Consider the following 23,015-nt stretch of genomic DNA (forward strand, 5'->3'; position numbering starts at 1 on the left):
GAACTTTATTTTGAGAGTGGGTTGTTTGATACATTTTTTAAAACAATCATGAGAGCAAATGGTGCCAAAAGTGGAGATAATAGATGAAAAAAAGTGAATTTTGAGGAGAGATTTAAAGGAAGAGAAAGGAAATCACCCTAGGGATCTAGTTAAATATAAAACTAGGCCCTGGTTCAATGTAATGGAGAAGGCTTTGCAATATGATTCTTAATCATCCTATAAACGGAACTAACCTTTCTGGCTCAAAACAAAAGGCTTTTAACTCAATGGAGCCCCCACCCCACCACGCTTTTTAAGTGAGAGAAGGCAGCAGCCATTGGCTCCAATTCTGATCTCATTTACCACAGATTTACCCCAGCGTAACACCACTAAAATAAATTCTATTTCTCTGAACTGACTCCAGTATAAAACTCAGATCAGAACCTGGCCCACTCTAATGCAGGAAGCAGGACCCTAGGTGGTCATTCAACAGGATGTGCTATAATGAAATAATAAGGGGGGGGAGCCTGCCTTCTTTCCAAAGTTGACTTGGTATTCCTCTCCTAGTTCACATAGGCAGTGTTTCAGTCATAGCCTCTCTTAAGCTGAACAATTTGGTGTACCAAGAGTTGCTGTAAGTACTCCTGGGCTTTCCTTACTCTGGCAGATTTATGTGAAGAAGTCACTCTGCCTTTGACATTTGCCTTGAACAACTGTGTTGCAAATGATCTCCAGCCCTAAAGGATGGCATTAATTATTACTATAATAATTTTTTGTAGCACCATACATTTACACAGCACATTACAGAACACACATATGTCTCCAGCTCCAAAGAGCTTACAAACTAAGACAAGACATGGGGACAACAGTTCAGGAAATAAACAGTCTGGTAGTAGGGAAGATGGGAGGAGGGTTTTCCTTACATGATAGGTTTCAAAGAGGCATTTGAAGGAAGAAAGAAGGTGCTAGAAGAGAAGAGAAGAGATACTATTCCACATGTATGGAAAAGTGTGATAAAGAGCATGAAGTCATGAGTGGGGGAAGGAGAGAAAGATAGGAGCAGCAAGAAGCATGTGGAATGTGAGGGCAAAGACATAAGTGGAAGCAAAATTATGTAGAGTTTATACTGTAAACCAGGACAAGAAACCTGAAACTGATGCACTACAATAGAGATATTCAAGAAGGGTTTGTTGATGTTATAAGGAAATAACAGCATGGTTTGGGGGCTCTCTCTTCATAATATAGGATTCCCTTCTCCACTATTGTAAAGAGGATTTCATTGATGGTGAGGATAGATAAAATGTTCCAACGCATCTGGACAAATGAGCCACCTGCTGGGTCCAGTAATATGTAGTGGCCATGAATAGCAAGGAATGATCAAAAGAAAAGAAGCAGTACTCAAGTTAGTCTTCCCAGCACAAACCCTAAGAATGATAAAACTGATGCACTGGGATGTGCAAATAAGCATTGTACAAATCTAGTGATGCCAATAAATCCCTTCTTCAGTAAATCCTTTCCTTCTCTCCTCTACTGTGTGATTAGTTGCTGCCCATTTTGATCAAATTTTATCTAGTTAGTTTTTTCATGTGAAGTTGGTTCAGCCACCTTTCATCTCAATGATACATCTCAGATGACAACCAGAGAAACTGCACATGTAAGTACAGAACTGTAAATAAGAGATTCCATTATTCTCAAGTTATCCAGTGGTGGGACACAGAAGGAAATTCAACTCTACATGATAGCCTCTACTTGCTACTTACAATAAATGTTCATCCAGTGCAGTTCCCAGCTACTCTTCCATGAAATTATTTTCTTTGCCAAATGATAGCCACAGGAGTAAACACAAACACAGAGAAAAATTCTCTAGATTAACTCGAACATTCTTAGCAGTCTACTTTTCTTCAACTGAAGGTACAAGAGGCATGAAAAGAGATGTTACTTTCCTCCACTTAAGGCTTTAGGGCATCACTTCACCTAATTATGAGAAAAAGATTTTGATGATAATACAGTATGTCTCTCTCTCTGCAAAAGCAAATCAAAAACAAAACCCCAAACAACCCTGCTGTGATCGTTGCTTATGACACTGATCACAATTGTTTTACTCTTATCTTGTGCATCACCATCTCCGTGTTGTATTAGCTGGTTATTTTTCATCATATATTTGAATTGTAGGCTCTGTGAGGAAGGGAATGTCTTTTTGTTATTTATTTGTGCAGAGCCTGACAGTCTGGGCTTGATCCCTGATTGGTGCCTCCAGATACTACCAATAAACCAAAAAAACAGTAATAGCTACACACCTGGCCCTCAAAGCAGCAGCAGAGTGCTTCACAAACATAACTGAACATATCACCACAACTACCCTTTGAGGTAGGGAAGTGCTATTATCTCCACTTTACCGATGGGGAACTGAGATATAGGAAGATTAAATGACCAGCCCAAAGTCACCCATGAACTCTGTAGCAGACTTGGGAACTGAACACAGATCTACTGAGTTTCAGTCAAGCACTTTAATTACAAGACAATCCTTCCTCCCCACTGATAGGTGCATACAGGGTGAACACGTAACATCTGTCTAGTATCAGAAAATAGTGAATAACAGTTTATCATCTCATCTAACCAGGATTGCAGAGGCAGACTGCAGTTACATGACTTGGAATATACCCAGGACTTCATAGTAAATACCCCTATCTGACAAAAAACAATGGGAGGTCTTTAATGATCAAATATAGTCAAGATCTAGGTTTTACATCAGATAGCATATGCAGCAATAGAATACTGCACAACTCTAAGCAGGACAACTGGCCCAATATTGAATTGGCCATAACCTGGGACACTGACACTACTTCCTGCAGCACCCTGATTTTTCTCAGAGATTCTCCCACCCTGGCTCAGCAGTGCCATGTAATGACCTGGCCCAAGCCTTCTTAGCTTGTGAGAGCTGACGGGACTGCAGTACAGCTTCAAAAGACAGAATTTTGCAGCTAGTCTTTGTTCTACTGTCTTTCTCCACATAGTCCTACTGAACTACTTATCAATACAGACTAATTTCTAAATGAGCACAATGAATCCCTGTAGTTTTGGAATAAATCTCTCTCTCACACACGTTACTTGTTGCTCTCTCCCACAAAAATCCATTTTTTGGAAATTGGTCATAAGGCGTCTGCTCGCCACTTGGTCTGGGTCACCTGGAGTGCTTCTGTGAGTGGCTTGATTGGGCAGAGGAGAAACAGATAGGGGGTGGGTGCTGGAGGAAGAGGGAGGCCTTGATGGGCCATAGTGGAAAGGGATTTGAGCTGAAGAAGCCAGATAAGGCTGCCTGATTTTTTTCCTTCACATTTAACAGCTTCGCTAATTCAGATCCAGGTTTTGGAACACTTCCTCACACCAAGTTGTATCTTACTCTGTAAGGAGCCCATTGATTTCACTGGGGCTGATCTCAAGGGGGGGGGGGGGGGGGGGGAAATAAATAAATAAACAAATAAATAAATAAAAGATACTATTCTGTGACCGGGCAGCAGAATCTAACCTTCAGAAATTAATCATCCCATGGGTATCGGGATAATCAAACAATATTAACTTTTTCTAATGAGGATTTATTATTTAACTCTAGCACAGGGGTCGGCAACGTTTGGCATGCGGCTCGCCAGGGTAAGCACCCTGGCGGGCCGGGCCAGTTTTATTTACCTGCTGACGCATCAGGTTCGGCCAATCGCGGCCCCCTCTGGCCGCGGTTTGCCGTCCCGGGCCAATAGGGGCGGCTAGAAGCCGCGGCCAGCACATCACTCACCCGCGCCGCTTCTCGCCGCCCCCATTGGCCCGGGACGGCGAACCGCGGCCAGTGGGGGCCGCGATCGGCCGAACCTGCTGCGTCAGCAGGTAAATAAAACTGGCCCGGCCCGCCAGGGTGCTTACCCTGGCAAACCATGTGCCGAACGTTGCCAACCCCTGCTCTAGCAAAACTTCACCTATGACTAAAGAAATTGGTAAGACAAGCTTCAAAGACACAAACATTCTTGTTTGGTCTTGAAAAAATGTGGCATTTTCTGAAGAGTGTTTTAATGTCTCTGTTGCCGGACCCCTTTACAAGTAGAATTTGTAGGCCCCTTACATGGCTTTTATCACTTTAATGAAAGAAAAAACATTTAGAAAGTGCACACCACTGGTTTTTAAAAAAGCAAATACCAGAAGAAACTTCGGAAGGGGAGGGGAGAAGGGGAAGAAAACCACAGACTTTGGTTCTGCTATTGATCATTACTTACTATGGCTCAAATTGAAGAAAAGCTCATCGAGAGTGAAGAAAAAAATTATAGTTTGGAACTTTTGCATTCTTTAAGCACCAAAATTACTACTTAGAGAATAAACAATTTCTAGATTTGCAAATGCTTTCATAAGAATACATAAACAAAGAAAAATACAAGCATAGGTGTCTGTGGCCATTTACACAATGTGGCCTTGTCTAGACTAGAAAATTTCTCATTTTTAGCTGTGGAGCAACACTGGAACTACAAGTGTAGACAAAGCTCAGTTGTTTTTACCACTATGTCATGAAAGCCTGCTATGGCTGCCAACTCTCCAGGATTGTCCTGGAGTCTCCAGGAATTTAAGATTAATGTTTAATTAAAGATTATGTCATGTGATGAAACCTACAGGAATATGTTCTACCAAAATTGGCAACTCTAAAGCCTGCAGATAAGCAAACAAAATTTCTTAGTGTAGATGAAGTCCATAAAATGAGAGATGACCCCAGCGGCTTGCTCCCCACCCTTCAAATCATACTGCATGATCAAATTTGATAAATTTTATGCTTAAACTAAAGTTTGTTAATTCAGAATGGACACAGCAGTCAACAACAATTTTAAATAAGGCAAACAATAACAGAATTAATTTCAGTGGGAGTTAGGCACCTACATACTTTAAAAATCTGGCCCTAGGTTTCAAAATAGAGAATATTAGCAATACTTGTAGTTTTCAGGGAGAATTACCCAGCATAATAGATGCAACAATTCCACCAAAGAGGTTTAGCAATAGTCTCAGTTGAATACATGGGGACATTAATTACACAATTGCCTCTAGCATTAATGTGAATTGAGCTGCTACAGACCCAATCACAAGATTATATTAATTGTTTGCACACATTTCTGTTTGCTTAGGAAAGTTATGCAACAGGTCAACTTCCTCTGTTCCTTATGCTGAAACATGGTAACAGAAGGGAAGGGGATGGAAATGGGGAACAGAAGTTTCACCATCTTGACCTGGGCATGCATAACACCCGTTGGAAGATGCATGAACTGTAAACCTCTCCCTTCCATTTCCATTATTTAATACTGTCTTGACAGGCAACTGCATATTTTTAAAAGATACCTTTATGTATCTGAAGGGGAGGCTATACTAGATAGGTCCACACTGGACTGACTACTAATCTTGGCAATCTGTAAAGTCAGAAAGTTCAGCAATTTAAAAAACCCAAATGCATTACAGTCACAAAATCCATTTCAGGCCAAGTTTTCCCACCACATTGACAGCAAAAGGAAATAGTTTTCAAACATATTAACATATTATATTGCGCATCAAAAGTTTAATTCTATAGATGTAATCCTACATTCCAATTAAAAAACAAATCCACACACCATCCTAAGCATACAGATTGTTCTGGATCCCATGACAGTTCATTTAACATAAAAAGTGATAAACACTAAGGAAGCTTTTGCCTTTAAAAAACAAAATAAAATAAATCTTCCTTCCTCTTGCACACAGACTATATACTATACTAAAAGTAGTGCTTATCCAAAAAGATATTATATATATTTGGAATAGTCACAAAAAATCTTTGCTGGTAGAGTATTTTCAAGGCCTGACATGGTTTGAATCTGACATTTTCTTTTCCTCTAATCATTTATTTAAAGTCATAGGTTGAATTATTTATGAAGGAAAGTTATTTGCATTGAAATACTGTATTATTGCCCTGTATTTGTCTAAGAAATGTATCCCTCCGAACTCAAAACAAAACAGCTTTTCAATAACTGGTTAAAAATTGCTAAGAGTCATTGCAGAATGGAATAAATTTTAAGTGAGAATTAACTAATTCTATGGTGTTGTAGTAATTAAATATTGATTTTAAAAGTCTTGTTAAATTTGGTCAGTTTCTTTTAACTTATAGTTTGACTGTAAAGAACCTGTGTAATTGTTTTTATTGTATTACGAAACATGTTTTTTATTTGCTTTAAATTGACTACAAAAGGTACTGGGAAAGAGAACATCCCATTCACAGAGTACTTTCCTTGCATAAATGAGTTTAGACTAAATAGTTTTAATTTCATTATATATTACTTAAATACAAACTATCACATCACACTGCCCCCTAGGTGTATGCCTCTTGAAGAAATTTATAGTTTTCAAAGGGTCTATATGAGAAATAACTTATATCCATAAGGCTATGTTCACACTCTTTGCAAGCTGTAAAATATAATAAGATCAAGGATATTCTTGTATAAACATACTGCAGATCTTAAATCTACAAGGCCATATGATGAAAGTAACTATTTTAATGCATGTCTATACTTCAGCATTTGACATCTTTTAGGTCCCTGGTTTCCTTAAAGCAGACTGTTTACTTGTCATCTACTGGAACAACGTGTAGAGGGATAGTTTTATAAGCCTCTCTCTGATAACTTGTATATAGTGATAACAAATCAGCAAAGATAGATTTTCATTTCCCCATCAAGTTATTAGATTGGGTTTACATCAAGATTTAAATGTCCTAGACAAGTCTTCCACCTGTCCTAAACTTAATTGGTTGAGACTGTTTGCATTACAAAGAATTTCTGCCCTTAAATGTGGCCACAAGCAAACATCCAAACAATCACTAACATAACTTCAGCAATGTTAAGAATGGAGCACTGAGTACAGCTCAACATAAAGCAGTCTGAATCTTATTAACAGATTGTTCTACACATCCCATCAAACATACAATTGACATCAGCACAGCATCTTAAAAAAAAGCCCCAGAGAGTCAACTAGGTAAAGTCTATAACTGACATAGCAAAAGAACAGCACTAACCTACATTTTTAAAGAAAGGGTACACATTTCTATGCAAATGAAAATAAACCACAGAGCACAAATACTACACAAGATTTTTTCCTAAGCCTTGTTCTAGTATAATATTAAACAGTATTATATACCCTATAATATATTCCTCTTGCTTTTCCTCTCTCTGCAGCACCAATACAGTGGGCCAATTCAATAAAGTGGGGGAAAAAACCCATACTCATCAGTTAAGTAGAACAACAAATCAACAGTCACATGTAAGATTTTTCCCCATTCATCTGGATATTAAACAACCTCAACCTGGAATTGCATCTGTGCAGGCATGTTGCAACCAGTGACACAAATCTGTGTCACTGAGCACTATATGTGGGTTTTTGTTATCAATCTGGTTATGTTACCAGTGAAGTATACAGCAAATTTGTCTTATTAGAATCGGCTTAGTTGATTGTAGTAAACAAAGCTGCAGACTCAATGCTCTCACAAACTTTCATTCATTCATTTCTTGTTCTTTACTTAAACTTACAACATGTGCCAAAGAAAGAGCTGAACGTTAAATATTCCTGGAGTGTCACAACATGTAATACAATAAAACAGATTACAACCATACCTTTCTTTCACAGCAGTAGTGCCAAGCACAGGTACACTGTAGCAATCAATTTGTTCTGCAGACAGTAAGGCTTTCATAGAATGCTAATGTAAAATCTCTTTTCTTTCTCCTTCGAATTGACTCCCCAATGCCTGGGTCCCGACCAATACAAGGAGGAGGGCGGAATGTCTTCTGCTGAGATAACCACAACTACTAATCAAGTATACGTGTACAAGGGCACAGGATTAAACCTCCACCAGGCTTGACTCAGGCACTGAGAGAAGCTAAACACATGCACAGCAAGGTCAGAATTAAACACGCACACGGACGCGTCTACTTGAGTGAACTAATTCATCACACTTTACCACTGACGGCTTTTTACCTCAAGGGAGTAAAATTACATCCTGGTGAACTGATGAGATTTAGACATAGGAGCATCCAACAACAATTTTGCTTTCCTTGAAATGAGAACTAGTGAACCCTGCTCTCTGTAGTGAAAGGCTGACTGTTTCAGAAACAAAATGTATATGGGAAACTGTTCTGAAGAAGCTAAAATGGAATTATGCCATGAAGTTTAACACACATTTAATGTACTTTGGGGGAATTTTCTTTTTAAAGTATTTATCTTTAATTTTTAGCATAATCAATCTATGAAAGAATAAGCATTTCACTTTTGTCTAACATTGCAAAAGTCAAACAAGCTGTTCAGTTACCTTGAAGTTTATTAGCATAGCAAAGTAACATCCAGATGCTCTCAAATATTGTCAGCAGTACTCACAACATATATTTTCAAAATCATTTAATAGGTTTTTGTTGGCTGGCATAGTTGGATATTGCATTACTCCTTTAAAATGGGCATGGCATTACCGTAGTCAAATAGCCCTAAAGCTACTTTAAAAGTTTTCCTTTAAACATTCATTTATTTTACTTTCCTTCCTTTCATTTAAACTATTATAATATTTTACCACGACAAGATATGAACACACATATATAAACAAATATTTTTATTATAAACGTGTGGGGGTACACATGCTCACATTGTAAATTATTGAATTTTCACCATACAAAGACTGGGAAGAGAAATGTTAACATTTAACAGCAGTTTATTTCTCCTTTAATTTTGCCTAGCTGCATTTGCTTTTTGGTATTTCTTTAACAGTAAGTGAGACCGAGTATGTACGCACATTTATAAAATACATCAAGGCCACTGCTATAAAATCATTATTGACAGGACTTAACTAATATTGCTTCTCCTGTGGGATCTGTATTTAGAAGAAATAAATGTAAAAAATACTCAAACACAACCCTGATGTTACCATTTGGTACTTTACCACCTTTAGATTAGCAAAATACTTTTGAAGCATCAGTGGCTTCAATGAGATACAAAAGAGAAGCATAATCAATACTGATGAGTTTGTCCTTGACATACTGACCGTGTCATGAGGCTATTGTCATGTGATATCATGTCATTTCCCCACCTGGCTCATGACCTTGTCCTTTAAATGACCCAAAGCTTCCCTCAAGTAGCAGGAGGCCCCTCCCCGCAGTCTCAGCAAGGTCGAATGGGTCAGCATGTCCTCATCTATAATCCACCACCATTTGTCAGCAGGGAGGCTGGAGGAGGCAGGCTTGCTACAAGGGGAGAATGCCCAATTAGGCAGCTGTCACACAAAGCATAGGCTGCAAAATTATTCCCTGTCAAAAGAAAGAGCAGCTGCGGGTGCCAATTACAGCAACCTTTCAACCCTTTAGGTACTGGAAACTACACAGAAGTAAATGAAGTACAATTAGTGATAACAAATCGATGAATTAGGACAGTAAATTAGAAGTTACTAGCAGGTGAGTTTAGGTCTCACATAATGTTAAGGGCATACTACACCCCAGGCAAAGGCAAGAATGTACAGATTTTACACAGCGTATCAGTTTTCTTCTATCCATTTTTCTTGCATGGAGTCTGTTTTCCTCCATCATTTTATTCTTACACGCCTGCTGCCAGAGAGCAAGTGCAGAATGCGGTGGGGGAGGGGAGGGAGCCCAAGAAGAAAAGAAGTTGCATTTCCTACTCTTGCCCTTTTATCAGGGCAAAGGCTCAGTTTCCTGTCTCAAAGGGAGGTCCCCACCAAGAGCAAGCATAATTTGTCTATACTAAGATAGTTAATTTCAACCTGACATTTAATGTTCACAGCATCTGACAGTCTACATTGAGGTGGTTTGTCCAGAAAGACCAGAATATCAATTCAAATGATAAATCCATCATGTGTGTTATTTCATTTACATTTGAAAGCCCTTAAATCTCTATTTGAAGTGTCAACAACTGTGTTACACTTCAGATTAAGGGGGAAATATTTCTCCTTATTTCAGTCCTCCTTGAGGCAGCAACTGTGTATAAGCACAAAGAATGCTATCAGTCACATTACTCCATGTTGTTGGCAAAAATTTTCTTGCCTCATGAATAATAATTTTTTTTAAAAAGCTGGTAAACAGCTTAACTAACTTAACTTTGCAGTTTAAGAGGACAGCAATTTACAGCTGTGCATGAAAGCCAGGCTCTACAGGACATTAATACTCAACCTTTCCTTCTCCTCCTCTGTCAAGTCTATCACAACAGCATTATAGTAAATTTTGGGCTATCTTTTGACCTATTTCCTACCCTATGGTCAAGAGGAAAAAAAGTAGGGGGTTAAGAAAGGGAGGAAGAGAGGGGGAAAAAGGACAGAAAAAAGCATTGATGACCAATATAAAGCACCCCAGCACACTGTTAACAACCATATTGAATCAGTATTTTGCATACATATTTTGGACCAAACACAAAAGCCAAAAAAAAAAAAAATCCTTATTCCAAGACATCTTATGTTATGCATTGGGGGGGGGAGGGGGAGTGTTTTAAGTTTAACTGCAGTTAGCCCTTTTTTATATTACAAATGAGCACTCTCTCCCTCCTCTCAAATACATCTTCCACAGGGCTTCTCCTTCATAATATTTTTCAGTGGTGTGGGAACTAGTCCAAATGTCTTAAGGTAACAGTTTAAAAACACAAAAATCAAACATTTTTATATATACAGTGAGAATCACTTAAAAGAATAGTACAACAGCAGGAATGATTCACTGATCTTTCAGAAACAAAGTTTTATACTTTTGCTCTATAGCCACCGAGTAGTATTTCAGGGTAAAAAGAAAAAAAAAGTTCTCTCTGACTTTTATAGTTCAGAAACAGATCATCGTTATATGCACATTGTTGTCCTATTTTTAAATAGATGGAAAATGTTCATTTAATAGCAATTAGAATATTTCTCATGAAGTTTGACATTTCCTTTTGAGTAACATATGGAAATCGCAGCACAGTGAAAGAGTTAATGTCTTTAGAATTCAGTTTCCATCATACTTGGGTGACTATCTCTTTAAATAATTTAAATCCTCTCCATCAACTACAAAGCTGTTTTGAAGCCATTTAGCTTTGTTCTTTACATGTGTTCTAATTAAGAAATGACCTTGTCATCACACACACCAGAAATCCTGGATTATTTCCTACAGCAAAAATCCACACAGCCAAAAAAAAGAGAAAGAAAGAAACACTTCTTTCTTTAGTGAGGAACTGAGGAAGTTGTTGGTTGGCTGAATGCTGAAGCAGTTTCACCGCATAATTTTTTTTTGTTGTTGTTGAATGTCACAGGGCGGGTTAGTGTGACCTTGAGCTGCATCAGCAGCACAGCAAGGGTCGAGATGCCTGCAGGCGCCCTTGTACTGGATTTGCAAGACAAAACCTTCAAACTGGCTGAAGGACATCTTAAATCTCTTCAAAGGTTTTCCGTACTAATCTGGGCTGCTCTTAGCCGGATCTGTGCCAGTGAGAGAGGCAAAATTAAAAACAAGGTCTTTGACAGAATATTGTCTCCTCTTAACCCTTCTCATGCAGAAGGCAACATAGTGTAGGCATTCTGGAGACAGTTTAATAAGCAACGGAGATGCACACAGTTTAACCAGCTGCATTCCTTCAAAATTATGTAAGCAAACATGCACGAAGGATGGTACTGTTATTAACAGTGAATATTCAGCAACCCCACTACACAGCATTCCCTTCCCCCCTCCTTAAACCTGAACTATGTTATTTTCCTGCTGCTATTATATTACAGGACACTGCAGTAACAATCTTATTCTCTTTGGGCCCAATCCTGAGAATTCAATGGGAGCAGAGGGTGCTCAGCATCTCACAGAATCTGGCCCTTCATAACTATATAGGGTCGCCAGATTCTTATAGTGGGAAAAGGTAACACCTGCCACAAGGACGATGGAGGTGGGTGGTAGGGAGGGTGAACTGCACGCAATAAAAATGTTTTTCTTCTCAGCCACCTTGTGGATTTGAGTACATACAGGGAAAGGCGGATTACGACTTAAGGACTTACAAGGTAGTAAGGAATCACTGAAAGAGGGGATGTCTACATGTGACAAGCCTGGTAAAGATGGGAAGTGTACTTGGAGTGGACAAGAACTCTGTCAGCCTGTTTCACCAGGCTATCTGGCTGATGGCTCCTTCAATTGGTTGACAAATAGGCGTTGTATTCACCAACTGGACAAGGGGAATCCGGTGGACATAGTGTACTTAGATTTCCAGAAAGCCTTTGACAAGGTTCCTCACCAAAGTTGTCATGGGATAAGAGGGAAGATCCTTTCATGGATTGAGAACTGGTTAAAAGACAGGGAACAAAGGGTAGGAATAAATGGTAAATTTTCAGAATGGAGAGGGGTAACTAGTGGTGTTCCCCAAGGGTCAGTCCTAGGACCAATCCTATTCAGCTTATTCATAAATGATCTGGAGAAAGGGGTAAAATTGAGGTGGAAACGTTTGCAGATGATACTAAACTGCTCAAGATAGTTAAGAACAAAGCAAACTGTGAAGAATTTCAAAAAGATCTCACAAAATTAAGTGATTGGGCAACAACATGGCAAATGAAATTTAATGTGGATAAATGTAAAGTAATGCACATTGGGAAAAATAACCCCAACTATACATACAATATGATGGGGGCTAATTTAGCTACAACTAATCAGGAAAAAGATCTTGGAGTCATCGTGGATAGTTCTCTGAAGACATCCACGCAGTGTGCAGCAGCAGTCAAAAAAGCAAACAGGATGTTAGGAATAATTAAAAAGAGGATAGAGAATAAGAAGGAGAATATCTTATTGCCCTTATATAAATCCATTATACGCCCACATCTTGAACACTACATATAGATGTGGTCGCCTCATCTCAAAAAAGATATACTGGCATTAGAAAAGGTTCATAGAAGGGCAACTAAAATAATTAGGGGTTTGGAACGGGTCCCATATGAGGAGAGAGTAAAGAGGCTAGAACTTTTCAGCTTGGAAAAGAGGAGACTAAGGGGGGATATGATAGAGGTATATAAAATCATGAGTGGTGTGGAGAAAGTGAATAAGGAAAAGTTATTTACTTATACCCATAATATAAGAACTAGGGGCCACCAAATGAAATTAATGGGCAGCAGGTTTAAAACAAATAAAAGGAAGTTCTTCTTCACACAGTGCACAGTCAACTTGTGAAACTCCTTACTTGAGGAGGTTGTGAAGGCTAGGACTAGAACAGGGTTTAAAAGAAAAACTGGATAAATTCATGGAGGTTAAATCCATTAATGGCTATTAGCCAGGCTGTGTAAGGAATGGTGTCCCTAGCCTCTGCTTGTCAGAGGGTGGTGATGGATGGCAAGAGAGAGATCACTTGATCACCACCTGTTAGGTTCACTCCCTCTGGGGCACCTGGCATTGGCCACTGTCAGTAGACAGGATACTGGGCTGGATGGACTTTTGCTCTGACCCAGTACGGCCATTCCGATGTTCTTATGTCAGTGTCATTTAAAAACCATCAACACTCTTACTAAAAAGAAGCATATTATTCAGAGATGTGTTTCTACACAGAACCCTCTACTTCATTTATTTGAAGAAATAAAAATATTCCAGGTATCCACAACAAAACAAAACAAAAACAAACAAACAAAAAAACAGCTTTCTGTATTAGTAGATAGAAAACTACCTGGGTTTTGGTGTATGTAAATGGGAAAAGATGGCTTAACCACATACCCTATCTCACATTACAATGGCTGATCTGGTCAACAGTAACAATAAAACTGTTATTAATTTCCTACAAGTAAAGCTGGGTTAAAAACAGACTCATCATAGTTGTGAGAAATCACCATGACACTTTAGAAATGCCTTTTAACATTTACAATGTATAGGCCAGACAAGTCCTTGGGGAAGGAGAACTGGAAAAGGAGCCCATTAATGCCAGCAGAGGGTGTTCCAATTCTTCTCTGGCTATGCACTTATAGTTAAATTTAATCTGCTATTGTACATTGACTTTTAAAGTACTTGGCTCTACTATAGACAAGAAAGGAAAATATTTAAGTTTACTGAAAGGATGATATTGCTTTGGGAATTATATCACAACTGTTACAGCACTACTCATCAACCGCTAAAATGGGCTCAATTGGTCACTTCTGTGAATGACAACTCTTCTCACAAAAACATCCTACTTCAACCGTCTGTTTTCAGATAAATTAGTGACAGTTCCTTCATATTTATCACCACAGAGGGATGCTATAGTGCCACTATATTCATGGCTGTCAGAGGAGCCCCTTGGGATCACTGGCAGCTGGGCAAAAACATGAGCACTTCCAGGACATGTGACACCGTCTGAACTGGACTGTGGCCAGATTGGGGAATAAATGTGGCATAGGATTGCCTTTGCAACCCTTCCTCATTTGGGGCCCTGCAGAAAGCACAGCTTGGCCAGAGCCAAGGATTAGGCCCATTGAATTTCTGCATTAATTAACTCCTTCTGTGTCCTTTGTGCATTAGAAGAACGTACAGGCAGCAAATAGAGGTGAAAAAGAACTACTGGGTCATCAAGTCTATCTCACTGCCATTGCAGGATTGTTTTCTACAATCCTGCAATGGCAATTTTTAGTAATCTTTCTATTTTAACATTCATTAGGTTGGGACTAGGAGAGAAACCCTTAAGTCTATGTATTATGTGTCCCTCTAGAAGAAAGTACTATGATGCCTTTTATACTTACTAGAAGTATGCTGCAGCGTATTTCACTGCATAAGCGGCCTCCCAAATTTTTCCTTCCTGTAACTGAACCACACAGTGGAGGCAGAAATGTCACTAGTTCCCCGAGTATCATCAAGTGTTGTGAAGCTCCTCAAAACAAAACAAAAATGTGTTGCAATGACCTGGCTGAACAGGGTGAGTTAAAGACGCAATTAAAGCTTTTAAGTCAGGCAATAGATGCTGCCAAGTTTGAGAGAGAGTGTAGTCATGCCAAAAGCAGGCGCCAGAAAACAAAATGCAAGTTAATAGCTTCATTCTGGAGTTGCAGTGCTCCAGTGAGAACTTCCTAAATTGGAATGTCTTTAAAACTGAAAACGAGAGGTGGAATGCCTGACATACAGCACCTACCAAGAGTGTGGCACTCTCTACACCCACATGCATGGAATTCAACCATCTACACATACATCACAAATGTACCAAGTCAGGCAATCTATCACTGGGGCTAAAGTTTGTCATGCTTTGTCTCTGCAGAGGAACACCTTGTTTGGGAAGTATGATTCTGTTGACCCATGGTGCTTCTCCCCACCTCGATCCGCTTTGTGATATTAGGCAAGACTATCATTGTGTGCCCATGCACCATCCTTAATTCTGGCATTTTCTAGTTGCCGAGTTCTTGATTTTGCAACCGTTTAACATTATTTAAACAGTGATGATTGTGTGTGTTGTATATAATACGCACACCTTCCCCCATCTCTCCCCCTCTTTCTCCTTCTCTCCCCCCACTGCCCCCCCATTATTAACAAAAAAGGAGATAGAGATTGTGGAGTTCTCACCACAATTTATCCTCCTCTCAATTGGAACTCTACCAACTACACCTCTACCCCGATATAACGCAGCCGATATAACAAAAATTCGGATACAACGCGGTATAACAGTGTACCGGGGGGGGTGGGGGGGTGGGGGAGGCTGCGCACTCTGGTGGATCAAAGCAAGTTCAATATAATGCGGTTTCACCTATAACACGGTAAGATTTTTTTTGGCTCCCGGGGACAGCGTTATATCGAGATTAAGCCTACAAAAGCTAAAGTTCCCCCTTTGGAAGCCACTGCACATACTCTCCTTTGAGAGATCAGCCTTATCAAAAAATGAACAATTTTAAAACTGTACTATGACCATGGCATGGATCCTGTTGCACTCTACAGTCTCAAAACACTGTTCTTACTATCATAGTTCAGCACTGCATATTAGAGGCTTCCACAAAGACAACAGACACAAATCACGCTGCTCACTATCAAACATCCTTTCACAGGTTTTAAAAGTCACAATGCAGACAATGGTCTAATAAATTGGGGTTTGCTTTACAAAAAAATATCAGCTTTTCTAATTATGTGACTACAGACAATAGAATCAAAACACCTCCAAAAATGACTGAAGGATGATAAGAGACCAAGCTTATTTAACTGCATGAGCACAGAAAGCTTTTACAGTGGCCCAAAAGAAACGCAAACTTCTAACAAACACTTAATAGCTACTATGAGGATGCACATAATCCTTAGCAATAGAGGTAATGTCAGTTGTTGTTGCTTCTTTAAGTCTGATTTTTTTTATAGTAAACAGAGCATTGTAAAGATAGTTGTGAACCATTTGAAATTGACAGAAAAAGAAAAAGCATTTTTAATAGAAACAGCAGAATTTGGACTTTGGCATAACAATTTAAAGCCAGCCATTTATCTAGGCTATAAAGTCTTTTGATAACATCCATGTGTTTTTGTCGCCTCTCATCCCTTCACCCTTTTTGGGGGAGCTTGGGGGCTGTCAGTAGAAATTACAGAGGATTTGAATCATGGCCCCTACTGTGCCCCGTGGGTCTGCACCAGTGGTTCTCAACCCGCGGTCCACGAGCTGCTTGCAGCCCAATCAGCACAGTGCTGTGGCCCATGTGACATCCTTAAGGCCATACAGGTAGTATTGGATGCGGCCCACAATGGTAAATAGGTTGAGAACCACAGCACCAACAACTTCCTAAAGGTGTTTTGCCAGAAGAGGGCAGATTTAATTTGCACTTGGGCTTTCATGGTGTCCTGCTGGCGAGATATATTCAACAGAATAATTTCTTAGACATGCTGCTACATCTTCTCCACAGTTAGCACCACCAATTTTTAGGGCTCTATTGGCTGATTAGACAGACACATGAACCTCACAGTTACTTATATGGCCCTCACAATCATAGTGTCTTTGCACACATTAATGAATGTGTTTCAAATTCATACAAGTATTTAAGCATTTGCTTACCTGTATGTATGTGAGCACTCCCATAAGTGTCAATGAGGACTTACTGGCTGACAGTTAAGCAAGTGCTTGAGTGTTTTGCTAAATCAGGGCCTTAACCCTTAATGCAGATTCTTCACATAGCTTCATTGGTTTATGTTAGTAAAATACAAAAGCACCACCATCTGTCAAGTGTTTCTCCTCATGGACATTGTAAATATTCACAATAGCTTTCTGGCTGTGTGCACAGCAGAGATGCACTTTAAAAAAAAAATTCTAATAAAGTGATGTCTAAACTTTTTTTAAATAAATATTGAAAAACATCTTTTAAAAATGTGTTTGCTCTGCTCTTCCCTGCAGCCCCTTGTATGAGGCCTTGCTCAGCAAGTCTCACAATACAAAAACTTGCAAGTCTCTCTGATAGATGTCTCTCCTCCTCTTAATTTTTTCCTCCCCTGTGGCTCCCCCACTCACATTCATTCATTCATTCACACACACATACTCCCTGTAACAGAGAAAGATCTGGTTTTTGGAAAGAAAAACCCAACATCTGATTGTTAAATATTAACTATTAAAAATAGTTTTAGCAGTACCTGACTGCCCCAATTAATGTCAGAAACCCAAAGAAAAGTAATTTCTTAAATTGCATTACTTGAGGTTACATTTTAAAAAGACCGAAATAAATTGCTACCCTGAGGACACCTGACATGCTGTTATTACTCATATGCCCACCATACAGTGGGATACTAGTGTCACTATAATCACCATAAAGGGGAATCTATCAAATTTGAACATTAAATCCTGAACATTCACTATATCTTCTATGGTTGTCTTTACAATACTTTGCAATTGCCTTTGAAAGCCAAGTAACTTGATTTCTTTCTGTAATGTATTCCCCCCTAGATATTCCCTGCGCAAAATACAGAGAAGCACAGTGAATACAGAATGGAGATAAAATTATTTAGTCATGAAATGCAAAGACTGGAAAGGTTTGGTGGGTGACCATTTTATGTATTTTTTTTAAATTTGGTATTCTATGTCGTTTAGGATAAGAATTAAGAGTCTTGAGAACTGGATAGGCATAGTAAATGAATAAATTATGAGTGCACAGCTCCAGCATATGATCAGCAGCAATACAGATGCCACAAGTCCAGCGTATGGTAAGCATGGGAGTAACAACAGAAGAGGTGCCAGGCAGCAATGGAGGAGTTTACTGTGATTCCTGGTGACAACATTCATTAGGGAATTCAGGTGTCATTTTTCCCTCAAATGCGTTTCAGTTCATCTTTAACAATTCCTATTCCTGTATTATTTAATAATTTAAGCCTGTAGTGCCAGTGCTCATCTCCAGACAGCGGATGGCTTTTACTCAACAAAATTCTGAACTTCTTTCTTCCAGAGGGTGCCAAAGTGCATCTAAAAGGCAAAAGGTCTTGCCGTTATTATTTTATTGATTTTGCACTTTGAACCGTTTGAAGCAAGTTTTTGGCTTGATTCCGTCATGCAACTTTGTCCTTAGTTCGCTCGATACTTAGTCAATAGATCTCACTCCCAAATTATTTAACTACACATGCTAAGATTTAGTCACAGGTATTTTTAGTAAAAGTCATGGACAGGTCACAGGCAATAAACAAAAATTCACAGCCAGTGACCGGTTCATGACTTTTACTATATAAATACCCCTGACTAAAACTTAGCAGCTCCTGGGGCCCTGGGGCTGAGGGCTAGCCCCTGCACTGGCTGCGGGAGCTGACTGCCCCCAGCAACCCCTGCTCCGAGGCCCCGGGGACCACTGCTTGGGTACACCCCGGGGCCAGTTACCCCAGGACCGCTGCTCAGGCGCTCCCTAGGGCCAGCCACCCTGAGATGGCCTGAGCAGTGCCTGGTTGTGGCTGGCCACGTGGTATCCGAGCAGCTGGCCCCGAGGCCAGTTGCTCTGGAGGCCCTGGGAAGAGCTGCACCGGCCATTGCAGCTGCGAAAGTCACGGAGGTTGTGGAAAGTCAGGGAATCCATGACAGGATCACAGCCTTACACATAGCTAACTACAGCTAAGAATTTTAATGTATTAGGCATCTTCATTCAACCTTAAAAAAACCAAGTGGTTATCAATCTAATATTCACCTTAGTTCTGGAAATGTAGCCTCCACTCCCTACCATATCCAATCCAGTCGTCCTCCCATTCATATCACTGGGAATCTTAGTGGGAGCATGAGCTTGTAGGTAGGTCTCAATCCAACTCTCAATGGAGTCAGTTGAAAGGCTACAACTGATTTCAACGGGAGAAGGATCACGCCATTGATGATTAACCCCACTCCAGACTTTCTTGCATTGTTGCTGTCCATCTCCTCTTCAGTGATATATATTCCAGCCTACAATACACATTGGGCTACTCCAAGCATTTGTCTTATAAAGCTTTGTAGCAGCCCAAGCTATACACAAGTTAGGGAACACAAAAACTAAATGGGACATAGTAGGTGCTGCCTACCACATCTGAGGTCTTCTCTATCAAGCTGGTACAGTTGCTCAAAGATGTTAAACCATTGTTATAGTACAGGGGTGGGCAAACTTTTGGCCTGAGGGCCACATCTGGGTATAAAAATTGTATGGCAGGCCATGAATGCTCATGAAATTGGGGGTTGGGGTGCGGGAGTGGGTGAGGGCGCCGGCTGGGGGTGTGGGCTCTAGTGTGGGGTTGGGGATGAGGAGTTTGGGGTGCAGGAGGGTACTCTGGGCTGGGCCTGAGGCGTTCGGAGGGCAGGAGGGGGATCAGGGCTGGGGCGCCTCACGGGTGCAGGCCGTCCGGGTGGCGCTTACCTCAAGCAGCTCCCAGAAGCAGCGTCATGTTGCTCTTATGTGGAGGCATGGCCAGGCGGCTCTGCACACTGCCCTGTCCACAGGTGCCACCCGTGCAGCTCCTAGAAGCAGTGGCATACCCCCCTACAGCTCCTAAACGGAGGCGCAATGCCAAGTGCTACCCCAGGGCCAGCCACCTGAGCAGTTGCTCCTCAGGGCTGTCCCTGGGACCGCTGCTCAGGTGCTCCCCGAGGCCACCCGCCCCAGGACTGCCTGAGCAATGGCCAATGGGAGCTGTGGGGGGCGGCGCTTGGGGCGGGAGCAGCGTGCAGAGAGCCCCCTGGCTGCCCCTACATGTTGGAGCTGGAGGGGGGACATGGCGCTGCTTCCGGGAGACACGCAGCAAGCTCTTGACCCCACTCCCCAGCGAGAGCTTGAGGACCATATTAAAAGATCTGATGGGTTGGACGTGACCTGTAGTTTGCCCACCCCTGTTACAGTAGGTCCTCAATCCCAAAATGAAAGGTTTATAAAGAATAATCTCAAAACAATAACTGTCTTAGATCATATTTCCTTTAACCTTTCATTAAAACTGTGTGTATGAATAAGTATTACTAGAAGAGTTGCACACTTGTGATTAACAAATTGTAATCCTAACAGTTCCAGAAAACAAACACTTAATGCATGCAGACATTATTCTGGACTAAACAACCCACTTCAAATAGCAATTGGCACCAATTCCTTAAAGCTCAGGACATTTTTTTCAAGTGCTGTAACTCAGTTCTTCAAGAAACTTACACAATTTTGTATTCAGTAACAGACTACAGTGATAGGACAGACATCTAGCATTCAAGGGATGGTCAGGGTCAGAGAGAGTAGATTCATGAAGTTGTGAAGAACTTCACTGCTCTATTGCTGATGAAGTTCAACAATGAGAAAAAAATTGTAAGATGGGTGAGCTGACCATCATATAAACTTTAATTTTACAGTAGATCAGCAAGCAGCAAATAACCCATGTAAGCAGCGAAGATGATGCTATTAGGTAGATATTTTTGCAAGAACTAACTGTTCTCATGTTCCTCCAATATGTCAGCCACAGCAAAAACATCCTCCAACATCAAACAAATCTTTTCCCCTTTCATTAGAACAAATGTAAGGAAGAGTTCACTCTTCGTTGATGTTCCCGTACCCTTTGGATGGTTACAAACTTACAGTGGGTCTCGCAGCATGTCCTGAAGATCACCCAAGCATATATATTACAGAAGGAGAAAACCTATTAGGAGGTCATTAGTATTGCCAGCAAGATTAAATTTAGTATAGTTTTTCCTTCTTTGAGGATTGAAATACCCAGATCTTCGAATGCACTACTGCTGTCTTGCATCACACTGAGTAGTAATAGAAGCGTACCCACCTATAGGAAAAATACTTTAGGGCTTGTCTACGTGGTGTGTTCTAGCAGATCTGCACTACAACTTTTCCCAATGCAAGTTATGTCAGCATAACGTCTCCAGAGTTAGTATAATCACTTGTGTGCATGCATACTTGTTTCTTTCTATACTGTGGTGCACGTTCTCACGAGGAGTGCTTGTTTAAATATACAGTGTGGCGCACCCTGGATAGGCATCCCAGTGTGCAACTCGCCACTGTCCAGTGCATTGTCTTTTGGGAAGTATTGGCAATGCATGGGGGGGGGGGGCGGCGGAACTGCAATTGGGACTGCAATTTTCTTCATCACATAAAGCAATCTCTAGCACATAGTTTTTGCTACAGTGAAAAACTCAACAAACCTGCCATGGGACTTGTCACTGTCTGCCATCTCTGACAGAAGCACGGAGCATGCACAGTTCTGCACTATTGTCAGGAGTGTTGCAAGCACAGAAGACAGGATTCTCCAGTATTTGCAGAGTCACAGAAAGAAACGTGGCAAATGTAACGATTTCCAAGAGGGCAGATTGCTGTGGAACATAGCAAGAACCAATTCAAAATTGATGGTGCTGCTCACTGAGGGGATGCAGATGGTGGAAAGCCACTTCAGGGCCCAAGAAACAAGCACTGGCTGGTGGTATTCCATCATAATGCAGGCCTGGGATGATGAGTAGTGACTGAAAAGCTTCAGATATGCAAGGCCATTCCTGGTTGTGTGTGCTGAGCTTGCCCCAATCCTCCAGCACAGGGACACCAGAATGAGAACTGCCCTGACAGTGGAGAAGCAAGTGGAAATCACACTGTGGAAACTTGCTAGATTGCTACTGGTCAATGGGAGATCATTTTGCAGATGGAAAATCCACTGTGGGGGCGAATGGCATGCAAGTGTGTAGGGCCATTAATTGTTTCCTGCTACAGAGGACTGCGATTCTCAGCAAAACGTAGGACATAATGAACGGATTTGCAGCAGTAGGGTTCCCAAAATGTGGTGGAACAATATATGGCACACACGTCCCTATCTTGGCACCAGACCACCTTGTCACATAGTGCAACAAAAGAAAGGACTGTTTTTCTATGGTTATGCAAGCGCTGGGGAACCACCAGGGACACTTCACTGACATCAATATTGGCTGGTCAGGGAAGGTGCATGATGTATGCATTTATAAAAATACAGGACTGTTCAGAAAGCTACAAGCAAGAACTCTCTTTCCTGACTGGCGGATTACCATTGGCAATGATGAAATGCCAATAACTATCTCGGGGGGGGGGGGGAGGGGCACGGAAGGGGGCATAGCCTACCCCTTACTCCCCTGGCTCATGAAGCTGTACACCAGCCACCTCCGCAGAAACAGGGAAAGATTCAACTACTGACTCAGCAGGTGAACAACAGCTGAATGTGCTTTTGGTACATACTGATTTAACAATATTTACAGGAGTTTGTCACTTTCAAATTACTTTCATTTATGGTTGACTAACATTCAATAATTAATGCAGGCATAAAAACTCTGTAAAGGAATAAAACGGCAGAAAAGCTGACTAAATTAAAGTCATGACAGATGCATACTTGGGGGGTGGGCGCGGCGGGGAAGGACTGATGTATTAAACCCATACCAATATTAAAAAAAAAAAATCAAAAATATTTAATGTTTTGCATTAGATAATTAATAATGGAAGAAATGGTTTGTAGAACACTAGTCATGTCAAGAGAAGTGGTAAAATATCACTCTGTTGTTTCACTATCTTATTGCCCCTCTGAATTACTTTTGAGAAGTCATGTAGTAAAAGAGTAAATGTAGTATTACCTTCAAAAAGATATAGAAAAAGGATCCGGGCAATTGCCATTCTGAAAATGTAA

General features: G+C 40.6%; 1 protein-coding gene across 5 annotated transcripts in view; it reads right to left on the reverse strand.

Moving 5' to 3' along the window:
* NRIP1 (nuclear receptor interacting protein 1) overlaps positions 1–23,015 on the reverse strand; it is a 150,743-nt gene that overhangs the window by 80,031 nt on the left and 47,697 nt on the right. Inside the window, exon 3 of one of the 5 annotated variants that reach the window (XM_065575878.1) lies at positions 7,632–11,446. The exons of the other annotated variants lie outside the window; for them this stretch is intronic. The gene's annotated coding sequence lies outside the window, so the exon portion shown is untranslated. The remainder of the gene's footprint in view (positions 1–7,631; positions 11,447–23,015) is intronic. 5 annotated transcript variants of the gene reach the window in all.

This window comes from Chrysemys picta, chromosome 1 (assembly GCF_011386835.1).
Source record: "Chrysemys picta bellii isolate R12L10 chromosome 1, ASM1138683v2, whole genome shotgun sequence".
Taxonomy (NCBI): Eukaryota; Metazoa; Chordata; order Testudines; family Emydidae; genus Chrysemys; species Chrysemys picta.